Source organism: Salminus brasiliensis, chromosome 8, assembly GCF_030463535.1.
Source record: "Salminus brasiliensis chromosome 8, fSalBra1.hap2, whole genome shotgun sequence".
NCBI classification, from domain to species: domain Eukaryota; kingdom Metazoa; phylum Chordata; class Actinopteri; order Characiformes; family Bryconidae; genus Salminus; species Salminus brasiliensis.
The window spans coordinates 29,422,108-29,436,159 of record NC_132885.1 but is presented as its reverse complement, the minus strand read 5'-3'; the positions used below and the strand labels follow the sequence as shown (position 1 = coordinate 29,436,159).

At 40.0% G+C, this 14,052-nt stretch overlaps 1 long non-coding RNA gene across 1 annotated transcript; it reads left to right on the top strand.

The window, feature by feature from the left end:
- Positions 1-873: 873 nt before the first annotated feature.
- On the top strand, positions 874-5,917 carry LOC140561288 (uncharacterized). The gene is made up of 2 exons (XR_011980046.1): positions 874-1,058; positions 5,393-5,917. It is a non-coding gene; the product is annotated as an uncharacterized lncRNA (long non-coding RNA).
- The last annotated feature ends 8,135 nt before the right edge of the window (positions 5,918-14,052 follow it).

Below are 14,052 nucleotides of genomic sequence, written 5' to 3'. Positions count from 1 at the left end.
AATCATGTTTATCCATCATTTTAAACAATGTGATAACTATTTTAATACTTTGTGTGTGTATGTAAACCTTAAACCCTGTTAAATAAAATTGATCATTTTCATCTTGTCTTTCATCAACTCATGAGTCACCCTGATGTGTATTTTTAAAGAAACAGTTTTTAATTAATAATTTAATTAATAATTTCAATTTATTTTCAGAATGTTAACAAAGTAAATGAGGGTAAACACAATCTAATAAACGAATGTGTAACAATAACTACTTGAAATGGAAGTACCTGGGTGAGGTTTCTAATATATGAAAACTAAAGGGATGAAAGCCCTGATGATGTCTCCATCGATGGACTGTGGAGTGCCTTTACAACAGCAGCTGGATCTGTGGGGCAAGCTTGACTACCTCCCTGCAAAGCGTCTGGAGAGCTCGTCCCTTTGCGGTCGCCATGTTCCTGCGACAAAAACGCAAACAACGGTCAGTGAGACAGAGTACTGTACAGTAACACAGGGAAAGTAGGGACGGTCGCTCGACGCTCTGTGTCGAATCACGTCTCGTTCCTTCAAAGCAGAACCACATGGAAACAGCATTTCACAATCACGCTTCAATACATGTCAGTTCCCCGGTCCCGCTGTAGACCGGAGCGCAATGAGCGGAATAGAAACTGAAATATGGCCTTAAATTAAATAGAAATATAGTAAGTGTGAGAATTTGGATGCGTTTCATTTTAAAAGACAACTTTGAAGGTCAAGTGTTGTATTCAAACCAACAAAAGAGAACAAAAAGTAACTGACAAACCTCCTCCGTATTCCAGGGTTTTTAACTGGAAACGATGGAAAATGACCTTGACTAACACAACGCTAACGCTTGTGGGAAATCCTTACTCCAGACCCGGTCCTTGGAGGAATCACTGTCTCCGTGTTTAGCTTGTTCTTTCTGCTTTCTATCACTTTCTAGCGCTTTTCCTCGTAACTGCTTTTAGGTTGTGTTTACAGTCCACAGGTTTATTAAAAAAGCGGAGTACCCCACAACAACAACTTTATTTCGGTGCCTAAATCAGCTGAAAGCGGTAAGTTTGTATTTTATTAAGGCTGTTTCTGGGCTTTTTGAGTGTGAGAAGTGTGGCATGTTTAGTCTAGACCCTTTTCCCACCGCTAGTGATAATGATAGTGTTTGCACTAAATGTGAGTTAGTTAGCTCTCTGGTGGAAAAGGTGGACCAGTTAGAGGTGTGCATCATGGGGTTACTGAAGGATAGAGAGCAAGAGTTGCCCCCCGTTGCCTCAGGGAGAGCTAGCACCCCCCCCCCCCCCACTCCGGCGTTAGAGCCCTCACAGCGGGGCGAATGGGTGACGTCTCGGCGGCATAGCCGGAAAGCTAAGGCTAATGCTAGCGCAAAGGCCGAAGCTAGCCCACCGGAACACCACGCTCCCCCCCACCCGCCCCACCCGATTCGCGTGTCAAACAGGTTTGCCCCGCTCAGCGAAACACCCGCTGAGGAGCCTGTTCACAGTACTCTGGTCATAGGAGACTCTATTGTTCGACACGTGAAGATAGCTAGTCCTTTAGGGGCTCCAGCAGTGACCGTTAGCTGTTTACCGGGAGCCAGAGCGCCGGACATTAGCGGCAACCTTAAGCGGCTAGCAAACAGGAGATATTCTAGGATAGTTATTCATGTAGGGGCCAATGATATCCGTCTGCGGCAGTCAGAAATAACTAAGGATAATATTAAAGAGGTGGTTAAACTGGCCCAGACTATGTCCGATGCCGTAATTTGCTCTGGTCCCATCCCAATGAGGCGCGGCGCTGAGTCCTACAGCCGACTCACAGCGCTGAACCGCTGGATGTCCAAGTGGTGTTCCGAAAATCATGTGGGCTTCATAGATAATTGGTTAAAGTTTGAGGGCAAGCCTGGTTTTTTAGGTAGGGATGGTGTCCACCCCACGCGGGAGGGTGCTGCCTTACTTTCGTGCAGCATAGCCCATAGTCTGCTAGTTAGTCGCAGAGGAGTGTAAAAGACTGCTGACAATCCAGAGCCGAGACCAGGCCGCAGACAGACCGGCTAAACCGACCGTCTGCGAGCTGCTTTGAGGCGTCACCCAGGTTTCACTGTATTGAGACTGTGTCTGTGCCCCGAATTAAAGCCAAACAGAGAACATCTAGATCAGCTCGTTTTAATACTTTAATCAGTGTTAAAATCTCTCATTTCAACGATAACACCAGCACCTCAGACCTAAAGCTCGGTCTACTTAACATTAGATCACTATCCTCAAAAGCAGTGATCGTGAATGAAATTATATGTGATCAGAAACTAGATGTTTTCTGCCTCACCGAAACCTGGATTAGACCTGATCAATATATAGCTCTAAATGAAGCCACCCCCGCAGGCTATAAATATGTACATAGCCCTAGATCATCAGGCAGAGGAGGTGGAGTATGTATAATCTACCAGAATACACTAGAGATTATTCAAAAACACTGTAACACCTTCACTTCTTTTGAGCTTATCTACATTAATATATCAAATCCGACCACAAATAAAAATGTTTTCTCACTGATTAATATTTATAGGCCTCCAGGGCCCTACTCTGAATTTTTAAAAGAATTCAGTAATTTTTCTGCAGACTTGGCAGTGTGCAGTGACAAAGTTATAATAGTAGGAGATTTTAATATTCACTTTGAAAAAGCAGACGATCCATTAACAAAGGCGTTTGTATCAATTTTAGATTCTGTTGGCATTATACAAAACATAACTGGACCCACACATTACTGTAATCATACCCTAGATTTAGTCCTGACCCTGGGTGTTAGCATTGATCAGCTAAATATTCTACCTCAAAGCTCAGTAATATCAGACCATTATCTAATCTCCTTTGAGCTACATCTAAGGCAAAATGTAAATTCTTCTCCCCAACACTGCCTAAAACGCACAATAACACCAATGACAGCTGTACAGTATACTAAAAATCTCCCACCCCTATCGACCTTAGCTTACACTCCGTCAGACCAAACGGAGCTCGTCAAATTAACAAACGATCTAGAGAATACCCTCCGATCAACCTTAGACAAAGTAGCACCGTTCAAAAATAAAATGATGAGGCAAAAAAGGCTTGCACCGTGGTACAGTGATCAAACTCGTACCTTAAAACAAACAGTGCGGAAACTAGAGCGTAAATGGCGGACGACCAAACTAGAGGTGTTCCACTCTGCGTGGAAGGACAGCCTCAGTCAGTATAGAAAGGCACTCATTAAAGCTCGCTCAGTGTATCTGGCCTCGCTGATCGAGAAAAACAAAAACAATCCCAGTTCTTTTTAATGAGATCTCTAAACTTACTAAAAGCCAGGCAGATACTCAACCCCAGATTCCAACATATTTAACTAGTCATGTTTTTATGGACTATTTTAATAATAAAATAGAAAATATTAGACAACAAATCCAACCCTGCTTATTAAATCAAACATGGCCGTCACCTGATGTAGTTGCTTTAGAACAAAACTTAGTTGTAGAACAAAGGCTGGAAGCCTTCTACCCACTTCCACAGCCAGAACTAGAAAAAATTATATCCTCAGCTAATTGTACAACATGTACACTCGACCCGATTCCCTCTAAATTGCTAAAAGAAATTCTCCCAATTATAATCGGACCTCTTTTAACAATTGTAAATTCATCCCTTAGCCTTGGGCATGTACCCCAAACCCTTAAAATAGCAGTTATAAAACCTTTAATCAAAAAACCAAATCTTGATCCTAGCGTATTATCTAATTATAGACCCATCTCAAACTTAACATTCGTATCTAAGATATTAGAAAAAGCTGTGGCCCAACAACTCTGCTTATACCTGAGTAAAAATGACATGTATGAGAAATTCCAGTCTGGATTTAGACTCAATCACAGCACAGAGACAGCCCTAGTGAAGATTACGAATGATCTCCTTCTTGCCTCTGATCAAGGCTACGTATCTTTATTAGTCCTACTAGACCTTAGTGCAGCCTTTGATACAATAGATCATACTATATTACTAGAAAGATTAGAGAAAATGGTTGGAATCACAGGGACAGCCCTATCATGGTTCCAATCATATCTAACGGGACGCTTTCAATTTGTAAAGATAAATGATTTATCTTCAAACTACGCAGAAGTAAGATATGGAGTTCCGCAAGGCTCAATTTTAGGACCACTATTATTTACATTATATATGTTACCACTGGGCTCAGTTATAAGCAGACATGGCGTTAATTTCCACTTCTATGCAGATGACACACAGCTCTATATATCAGCCAAACCTGACGATAAATTTAGATTACAGAAAATGGAGGACTGTGTAGAGGATATAAAACTCTGGATGTCACATAACTTCCTTCTCCTTAACAGTGACAAAACCGAAGTTCTCCTTTTAGGTCCAAAAGACTCTAGAAATAAACTATCAGACTTAATGTTAGACTTGGCAGATTCTCCCATCATTCCTGGTTTAGCAGCTAAAAATCTTGGCGTCACATTCGACTCAGATTTATCATTTGAGCAACATATAGCTAATATTAGTAGAACAGCCTTTATGCAGCTTAGGAACATCTCCAAACTAAGAAACTCCTTATCACTACAAGACGCAGAAAAGCTAGTACATGCTTTTATTACCTCAAGGCTAGATTACTGTAATGCACTACTGTCAGGTTGTTCCAGCAGGAACCTCAATAAACTTCAGCTGGTGCAAAATGCTGCAGCCAGGGTCCTTACTAAAACTAGAAAATTTGACCATATCAGTCCAGTTCTATCAGCACTTCATTGGCTCCCAGTTAAATTCCGTATTGAATACAAAATTCTTTTATTAAAATATAAAGCCCTACATGGCCTCGCTCCTGAGTACCTGCAGGATCTTATAGTATATTACGAACCATCAAGACTACTTAGATCTCAGGGTGCTGGCCTCTTACGCGTTCCCAAAATTCAGAAAACCTCAGCAGGGGGAAGAGCCTTTTCCTATAAAGCCCCCCAGCTCTGGAATAACCTTCCAGATAATGTTCGGGACTCAGACACAGTCTCAATCTTTAAATCTAAACTGAAAACTTATATGTTTAGTTTAGCTTTTGGTAATTAATGTTTCTTAGATAAGGGCTGCAGGTCCAGGGGTTCGCGGACCCAGGGAATTGTAGTACTCTGAGATGCTGGAGCTGTCGTCTCGCTGCTTACACGCGATCACTCAGGTTTGTTGACGGTGGAGCAGATAGATGCTGGTGTTCTCAGGGTACGCCTGTGTCCGTGTTACCTTCTGGCTCTCTCCTTTTAATTATGCTGTGATAATCAGACCTGCCGGAGTCATCAGACATACCCAGATGCTGATGATCACCATTCTCTGCACTCCATAAAATTCCTCTTAGAACTAACTTCTCTCTCTTTACCTTCCCCGAGTAAATGGCCACCCAGCCCGATCTGCAGGAAGATTGCCCGCTGAGGTCCCCTCTACCTGCATCTAACCAGCTGCCACCTACCAGTCCAGCCAGCGGGTCCCCCCCCCCCCCCCCCCCCAACCCGCCACCACCCATGGCTCACCCGCCAGCCGCTGCTGCCTGTTTGGTGGCCGTGCTGAAACCTAGATGGACTCGTGCCTGTCTGACACTATTAATATCACAACTATTAACTTTCTGTTGTACCTGGTTTGGTAATTTTTATCATTAATGTTTAAAACAGTCTGGCCAGAGGAGGATGGGTCCCCCTTGTGAGTCTTGGTTCCTCCCAAGGTTTCTTCCTCCAGCTCTGAGGGAGTTTTTCCTTGCCACTGTCGCCGTTGGCTTGCTCACAGGGGTCTTTGACGCTTCATGTTATTTCTTCTTTCTTCTCTGTCTCTGTTCTTTATTAAGTAATAATTATGTAAAGCTGCTTTGTGACGACAACAGTTGTAAAAAGCGCTATACAAATAAATTTGACTTGACTTGACTTGACTCTTCCTCCAGCGTTGGTTCTTCTAAAGCCAGGAGTTGTGAACGAAGTGTACGTGATGGGTTGTGTGGTTTAAGAAGTTCCTCAAGATATTGTGGGGCCAAAACATTTATTTTATAATCAATGCCGAATTTAACTGGTAACCAGTGCAGGGACGAGAGAATAGGACTAATATGGTCAGGTTTTCTAGCTCTGGTGGGAACTCTCATAGCTGCCTTTTGAACCAGATTTTTTAATGATTTACATGAACTTATGAATGCATGCACCAGCTTCTCTGTGGTCATGTAAGGAGAGTACATTATGCAGATTGGCAATATTACGTAGGTGGAAGAAGGCCGTTTTAACTATGTAACAGATGTGTGCATCAAATGAGAAGACAGAGTCAAAACAACTCCTGGGTTTTTTACAGTGCTGCTGGTTATGACTGAGAATCCATTTAATTTTACAGTAATATTTGCAATTTTTGGATTTATTCATATTTGGATCAATTAGTAAAACCTATGTTTTTTTCTGGATTAAGCAAAAACAAGTTGTGAGTCATTCAGTTCTTGTCCAGTTTATGTCTGCTCCAACATTCCTGCACATTTTAGTCTCTGTCTTGTGGAAACCTTTCTGTATTTGCTCACTCTATCCTACCTGCAAATTAGGATGGATAAGTGAACAGATTTGCCTGTATTGCTCTGCATCACAGCTGATCAAGATGGAGAGAAGAGTCTCTTCTTAAAGGGGCTTGAAAATCACTTTTTAAGAGAAAGAAGTTTGGGGAGATGATGAAGAGAAGGATCTTTCAGAATTTGAAGATCACATTTTTGTTGATTCAGGAAGAGGATGCTTGTGCCCTCTCAGCCCAACCCACAGAACAACCATCTGCAGAACCTGAAGTAGGTGTAAGATGCTGTGCATGTGGTGTACGTCTGTAGCAGCAGAAAGACTCAGTCTACCTGCATCAAGTGCAGGAAATACATCTGCAGCTCACACACAGTACAACTCTGCCCCTCATGTGTTCTGTAGGCTGGCATGAACTGACTATGTGTTCAGTGAGGCTGATGTGCTGATGTGGCTCTATTGGGTTAAAAAGCCAGTAATGCAGAGTGTCCAACCAGACCTACAGACATTGGCCGAGTGACACAAACACAAACAGCACAAGACTTCAGTCCATTTTGTAGCATTTTGTACTTTTATACTTGAGTAAAAAAATGTAAATCGTACTTCAGCTTTATTAGGAGCACCTGTACACCACTTCCATCCTGCAGTGATCTACTCAGCCAGTAGGTGGCAGCAGTGCAATAATGCCCATAATGCCCCAGAGTCTGTTCAAAAGCTTGAGCAGCTAATGCTGTCAGACACTCAACAGACAAGGTAATGCAGCTCAGAGCTGTGTGTGCTTTAGTTAAGGCCTTTTATAAGCGGATAACTTACCAACACACACATGAGAACAGTAAAGAAAAGGCATCAGTAGCGTTAGCATAGGCTGTATTTCTGCTAGCTAGTGAAAGAGGCTCTGATAACACAAGCTTGTAAAATGAGCGTCGCGAGCTCGCCAATATAGCAGTAACCTCCTCATTAAAAAGCCTGGCTTCTCCAACTAACATGAGCTGATGATGCAAAGATGACATCACTATTTCACATGTAGTTTTATTCAGCAAAGAGAATAGTTCATACATGTGAGTGACAGCAATATTACTAGTATAATAATCTTCTTCTTCTTATTAACTAGTAAAATGATTAGACAAGCAGAGGTAAAACTAGTCTAGAAACGCCCTGTATTGGATGATAACTATAAATAATACTACACTCCCATGAGGAGAACTTTGGAGATGATTTAATGAACACAGTGATGAAAAACCACAACTTTCTATAGGAATGTTATTAGTATTTATTTTAATATTAATGTTTTACTGAGGAAATAAACACTTGCTCAGAAAAGCCGCTTTTTAACTCTTAATTATCACAGATATCTAAAACATCTGCACAGAGCTGTATAGTTTTATATATTTTTAAATTATTTAATTTTTGTCACCTTGCAGTTACTTCTCTATCTAGATCAACATCATGAACCGAGCGGTGGAGCTTTTAAGGAGCAGACAGCAGCTGATCGAGTCTCAGACAGACGTGTTTCTGATGGAGGAGCTTCTTTAACCGCTCCGTTAGAAGAGATGACCGATCATCAGAGGAAGAAGGAAGAAGAAAGAGAGGAGAAAGCCCTTCTGTCTCCTAGCATGAGAACCTGAGGTGGCTTGTAATTAATGCTCACTCTTCTCTTCTCACATGTAGACTGAGTACAGCATTGGAAACTACCTCACTGCAATGTTCCAGTATATTGTGGAGCATCCCATTCTCCAGTTCCTCATCATGGTCATTGCTCTGGTTAACTGTGTCATCATCAGCGCCAAGACCATCTCAAGAATTGCCAAGGTGAGAACACTAAATCTTAACGCCACCAGATATTTTCAGACAGTCCGATCATGTTGCCTCTCCCACTGATTGACTAACTCTACAGCACAGCTCTGTGCTTCTATCAGTGTGTTTTGTAGGTGATGACGGGTGATGTTTCTGAGACTTTCAGAAACCCTGTATATTAAACTCCACTCTCTTTCTCACTGTAATTTCAGGACCATGAGACTGCATTCCTGATCTGGGAGCGGATCATCTTCACCGCTTTTATTTCAGAGATTGTTCTCAAATTGACCTGCGGTTTCAGTATTTTTTTGGTGGCATTGTTTTTTACAGTTTTCTCCTGGAACCTCCTCAAAATGTTTACTCCTATTAATCCATATTTTCCTTGTAGAAGGTTGCTGTGTCTCATCAAGTCTTATTTGATCTTTACTTCTTCTGTATCTGCAGAGCGGGTGGAATGTCCTGGATTTCTTGATCAATCTGGCTCTTAGATTGATCAAGGGTACAGATTCTTGCCCCCAAGCCAAAATAGGGTCATCAGGTGAGGAAAATTACAGTGACGTGTTCCCACATTTTAAGATCTCATCAGGTTTTTCATCTAGATCAATGGTCCTCATAAAGAAATGGACAAGAGGAGAGTGATGATGTATCTGTTTAGACCGAGTTTACAATTCTTAACTGTTCAATATTTGTGCTTCTTTCTTTTCTCCTTTTCCAGAATGCTGCGACTCTTTCGGCGTGTCAGGCTGTTTGCTTTCTTCTAGGGATTTTCCAGAGCACTCAACAGCATCTCCCGCTCCTTCTCTTGGGCATGGTGTAATGCTCTACGCTGTGTGTGAACAGCTTTGTCTTTAAATGTGCTCTAGATGTTTGGCCTGTGTGGAGTGATGCTGTTTGAGGATGATGTTCCATTTGCTTTTGGAGACTTCCCTACAGCCCTGTACACTCTGTTCATCTGCATCACCCATGGCTGGTTTAAAATCTACTATGGTTTTAAGGGGTAAGCAGCTCTTGTCTGGATCTCTGACTTTAACTAAATGAGTAAAAGTGTCAGTTCTGAAAGAGAACACTAGGTGAACATATGTGAGTGCAGTAAACTTCAGTGTACGTCCATCTGTTTTGGCACGTTTGTATTTGGTGAAGAGTCATATTTTATAGCCGCTCTACTGACAGTTTTGTCTAATTTAATATTCTGTCCATTTCAGTGTGGATGAAGCTCTTCGCTATGCTGCATTGGTGTACTTCTTCATCTTCAGCTGTGGGTTCATCTTCCTGAACATTTTTAGTTCTGTGATTATCATGAATCAAGAACTAGCTGTGGAAGCAGATTCCACTAAGGTAAGCCTGCTTTACATCCTAGCTTCACCTCCTGAGAACAACAGTGTGCAAATACCCAGTTTAACCCCCTACTTAAAGATACGCAAGATGAACATATTAATATTGTCTGCATATAAGTCATTTTTCTTTCTCTATATTTATTCAAACTGAATTATTTTTGTCACAATAACAGTCAGAAGAAGATGAATCCCAGAAGGATCTGGTACATGTGGAGGAAATAGTCGCATAAACCAGCATGACCCAGCGCCAGACACAGTCTCATGACAGGTGTCTCACGAACCTGACTTTTGACAAAATCTGGTCCTGTTAAGTTTGGCCATTGACCGGAATGAGTTCCAGGAGATTCGCCAGAAGTTGATGAAGTATGGGTCAACAGCACAGCTAATAAACACCTTATTTTACTTTCAGTCTGTCAACGGCTATTATGAAAAGGTCCGCCTGGACCGTAGAATGATGCACTGCTCTGACTGTAAATGTGTTCATCCAGGATTGTGGATGAGGTCCGAAACCTGCCCATCAATAAAGAGCGGGAGCTCCAGGCCCAGACGGAGAAAGAGATGGCCACCACCTTGACGGACAACTTGTTGGGTGATGACATCGCCTCTGGCCATGATATTCTGTCTACTTTCATCGCTCTGGAAGAGGTGAAGAAATACTGTTACTTAGCACAAACACTTGAAGCACTGTAATCAGATGAGAAGTGTATCTTGTTCCTCTAGAAATAAGACTTCTATTTACTCTGAGCTTTCTTCTCTGTTTCAGGCCAACCTTCTGTTTTCTATCAACCTTTTATTTTATATTCCTGTTAAAAACAGAAGGACAGAGGTGGACATCTGGCAACTGGTCTAAAAGATGAATAGTGAGAGATAGATATAGAGATAGAGATGCAGCAGAAAGATGATGGAGAGAGGTTAAGCAGTCGAGGATGGAAAGAGAAGGGCGGGGAAGGAGAAATAGGTGGAATTTGACCTGATGGAAAGAAGATTGATGTTCAGATAAACAGTTAAAAGAAAAAAACTACACAGCCTCGTCATTACTGCACTTTGTGACAACGCTGGGGTGTGTGGATATTGTAAGATTACTGTGGATATAAGTGTAAATATTGTTCAAAATAAATATATTTGATAACCGCCTTTTCTATCTTGTTTGCTTAATTTGGTATCAGCTAGCTAGCTGAGACTTTGTAAAACGCGTAGCTAGTCGCTAATAAGCTAGCATGTTAGCGAGCTAGCTGAATATTCAAAATTAACCAGCTAACGTTTTAAAGAGGGTCAAATATTGTGTTATGTGCTAAATATGAGATACATGGTCATAAATGTAATAAACTGCATTATGGACAGTTTACTTAGCTAGTGAAGTTATAATCAAACTCAAAAATACTGAATAACATGAAGTTACTTCAGAGAAGACGGCTATGAAGCTAGCACTAGCTAGCTAACTTACTGTTAGCTATGTTGATGGTTTCAGGGCAGCTTGGTGAAACTACTTACTGAAATGTATTATTAATAAGAAAATTAGGAGTGATATTTCATGAACTTGTCCCTCAGTAGATGATGAGTTAGCACTAATGTTATATTAATTGGGGTTTTGGGTGTTTTTTCATTCATTTAATGTAATGTTTAGCTTCTACAGTCTCCACTCACTCTGTGTAGGATTTGTACAGTAGGGGTTGGCTCTGTTCTCTTGTCTGCACTCATATTAACGGCCTGTGCTCCACCCATAACTTCATTACTTTAATGCTTTTTGTAGACCCACATTATATAAATTATGTAATTTACAAAAATCTAATTTATCCTGTGTGTTTTTTCTTTATTTTGGTTAGTTTGGAGGTGAGTGAGTGAGACTGTGGAATAGTTTAATTTTAAACTTATTATTAGCACTGCTGAGATAAATAATTATTAGCACTGCTGAGGTAAATTATTATTAGCACTGCTGAGGTAAATAATTATTAGCACTGCTGAGGTAAATAATTATTAGCACTGCTGAGGTAAATTATTATTAGCACTGCTGAGGTAAATAATTATTAGCAATACTGAGATAAATTATTATTAGCACTGCTGAGGTAAATTATTATTAGCACTGCTGAGGTAAATAATTATTAGCAATGCAGAGGTAAATAATTATTAGCACTACTGAGATAAATAATTATTAGCACTGCTGAGATAAATTATTATTAGCACTACTGAGGTAAATTATTATTAGCAATATTGAGGTAAATTATTATTAGCAATGCTGAGATGGAATTATTATTAGCACTGCTGAGGTAAATAATTATTAGCACTGCTGAGGTAAATAATTATTAGTACTGCTGAGGTAAATTATTATGCAGACTCTGAGGTAAATAATTATTAGCACTGCTGAGGTAAATAATTATTAGTACTGCTGAGGTAAATTATTATTAGCACTGCTGAGGTAAATAATTATTAGTACTGCTGAGGTAAATTATTATGCAGACTCTGAGGTAAATAATTATTAGCACTGCTGAGGTAAATAATTATTAGTACTGCTGAGGTAAATTATTATTAGCACTGCTGAGGTAAATAATTATTAGTACTGCTGAGGTAAATTATTATGCAGACTCTGAGGTAAATTATTATTAGCACTGCTGAGATGAAATTATTATTAGCACTGCTGAGGTAAATAATTATTAGCACTGCTGAGGTAAATTATTATTAGCACTACTGAGGTAAATTATTATTAGCAATGCTGAGGTAAATAATTATTAGAACTGATGAGTGCTGAGGTAAATAATTATTAGCAATGCTGAGGTAAATAATTATTAGTACTGCTGAGGTAAATTATTATGCAGACTCTGAGGTAAATAATTATTAGCGCTGCTGAGATGAAATTATTATTAGCAATGCTGAGATGAAATTATTATTAGGACTGCTGTGTGCTGAGGTAAATTATTATTAGCACTGCTGAGATTAAATTATTATTAGCACTAGCCGAGTGCTGAGGTAAATTATTATTAGCACTAGCCGAGTGCTGAGGTAAATTATTATTAGCACTGCTGAGTGCTGAGTTCAATAATTATTAGCACTGCTGAGTTCAATAATTATTAGCACTGCTGAGGTAAATAGTTATTAGCACTGCTGAGGTAAATAGTTATTAGCACTGCTGAGGTAAATCATTATTAGCACTGCTGAGGTAAATTATTATTAGCACTGCTGAGGTAAATTATTAGCAATGCTGAGGTAAATCATTTTTAGCAATGCTGAGGTAAATTATTATGCAGACTCTGAGGTAAATTATTATTAGCAATATTGAGGTAAATTATTATTAGCAATGCTGAGGTAAATAATTATTAGCACTGCTGAGGTAAATAACTATTAGCAATGCTGAGGTAAATAATAATTTGCTCTGCTGAGGTAAATTATTATTAGCAATGCTGAGGTAAATAATTATTAGCAATGCTGAGGTAAATAATTATTAGCACTGCTAAGGTAAATAATTATTAGCACTGCTGAGGTAAATAATTATTAGCAATGCTGAGGTAAATAATTATTAGCACTGCTTAGGTAAATAATTATTAGCAATGCTGAGGTAAATAATTATTAGCAATGCTGAGGTAAATAATTATTAGCACTGCTGAGGTAAATAATTATTAGCAATGCTGAGGTAAATAATTATTAGCACTGCTGAGGTAAATAATTATTAGCACTGCTAAGGTAAATAATTATTAGCACTGCTTAGGTAAATAATTATTAGCAATGCTGAGGTAAATAATTATTAGCACTGCTGAGGTAAATAATTATTTGCAATGCTGAGGTAAGTTATTATTAGCATTTACACTGCCCGCTGCGTCCGCAAAGCAACCACCATTGTGGATGACCCCACCCACCCTTCACACAGACTGTTCTCCCTCCTGCCATCAGGAAGAAGGTACCGCAGCATCAGGTCCAACACGACCAGACTCTGCAATAACTTCTTCCCCCAAGCCATCAGACTGAAAGTAGGGTGTCGGATTAAAAAAAACTAGCTTTCTACAAAACCACCTTCTCCAGTTTTAACTGGATGCACAAGAAAATAGAAATGAAGCTCCAGTCACTGGTTAATCAGTATTCCTCCCTACAAATGAAGACACCATGAAGACTAAAGAAAGAACACTCCACACAGCTCCGAGAAATGGTTATTGGTGAGTGTGAGTCAGGGAATGGAGACAAAACAATTTCCAAGTCACTGAACTTCACCTGGAGTTCTGTTAAATCCATCATTCAGAAATGGAATATGACACATGTGTAAATCTGCCTAGAGCCGGCCAGTCATAGGTGTCTTGGTGGCCTTCCTCTCTAGCCTCCTTCTTGCACGGTCACTCAGTTTGTGAGGACAGCCCTGCTCTAGAAAGATTTACGTGTGCCATATTCCTTCCATTTCTAAATTTAATTTAATTTCTT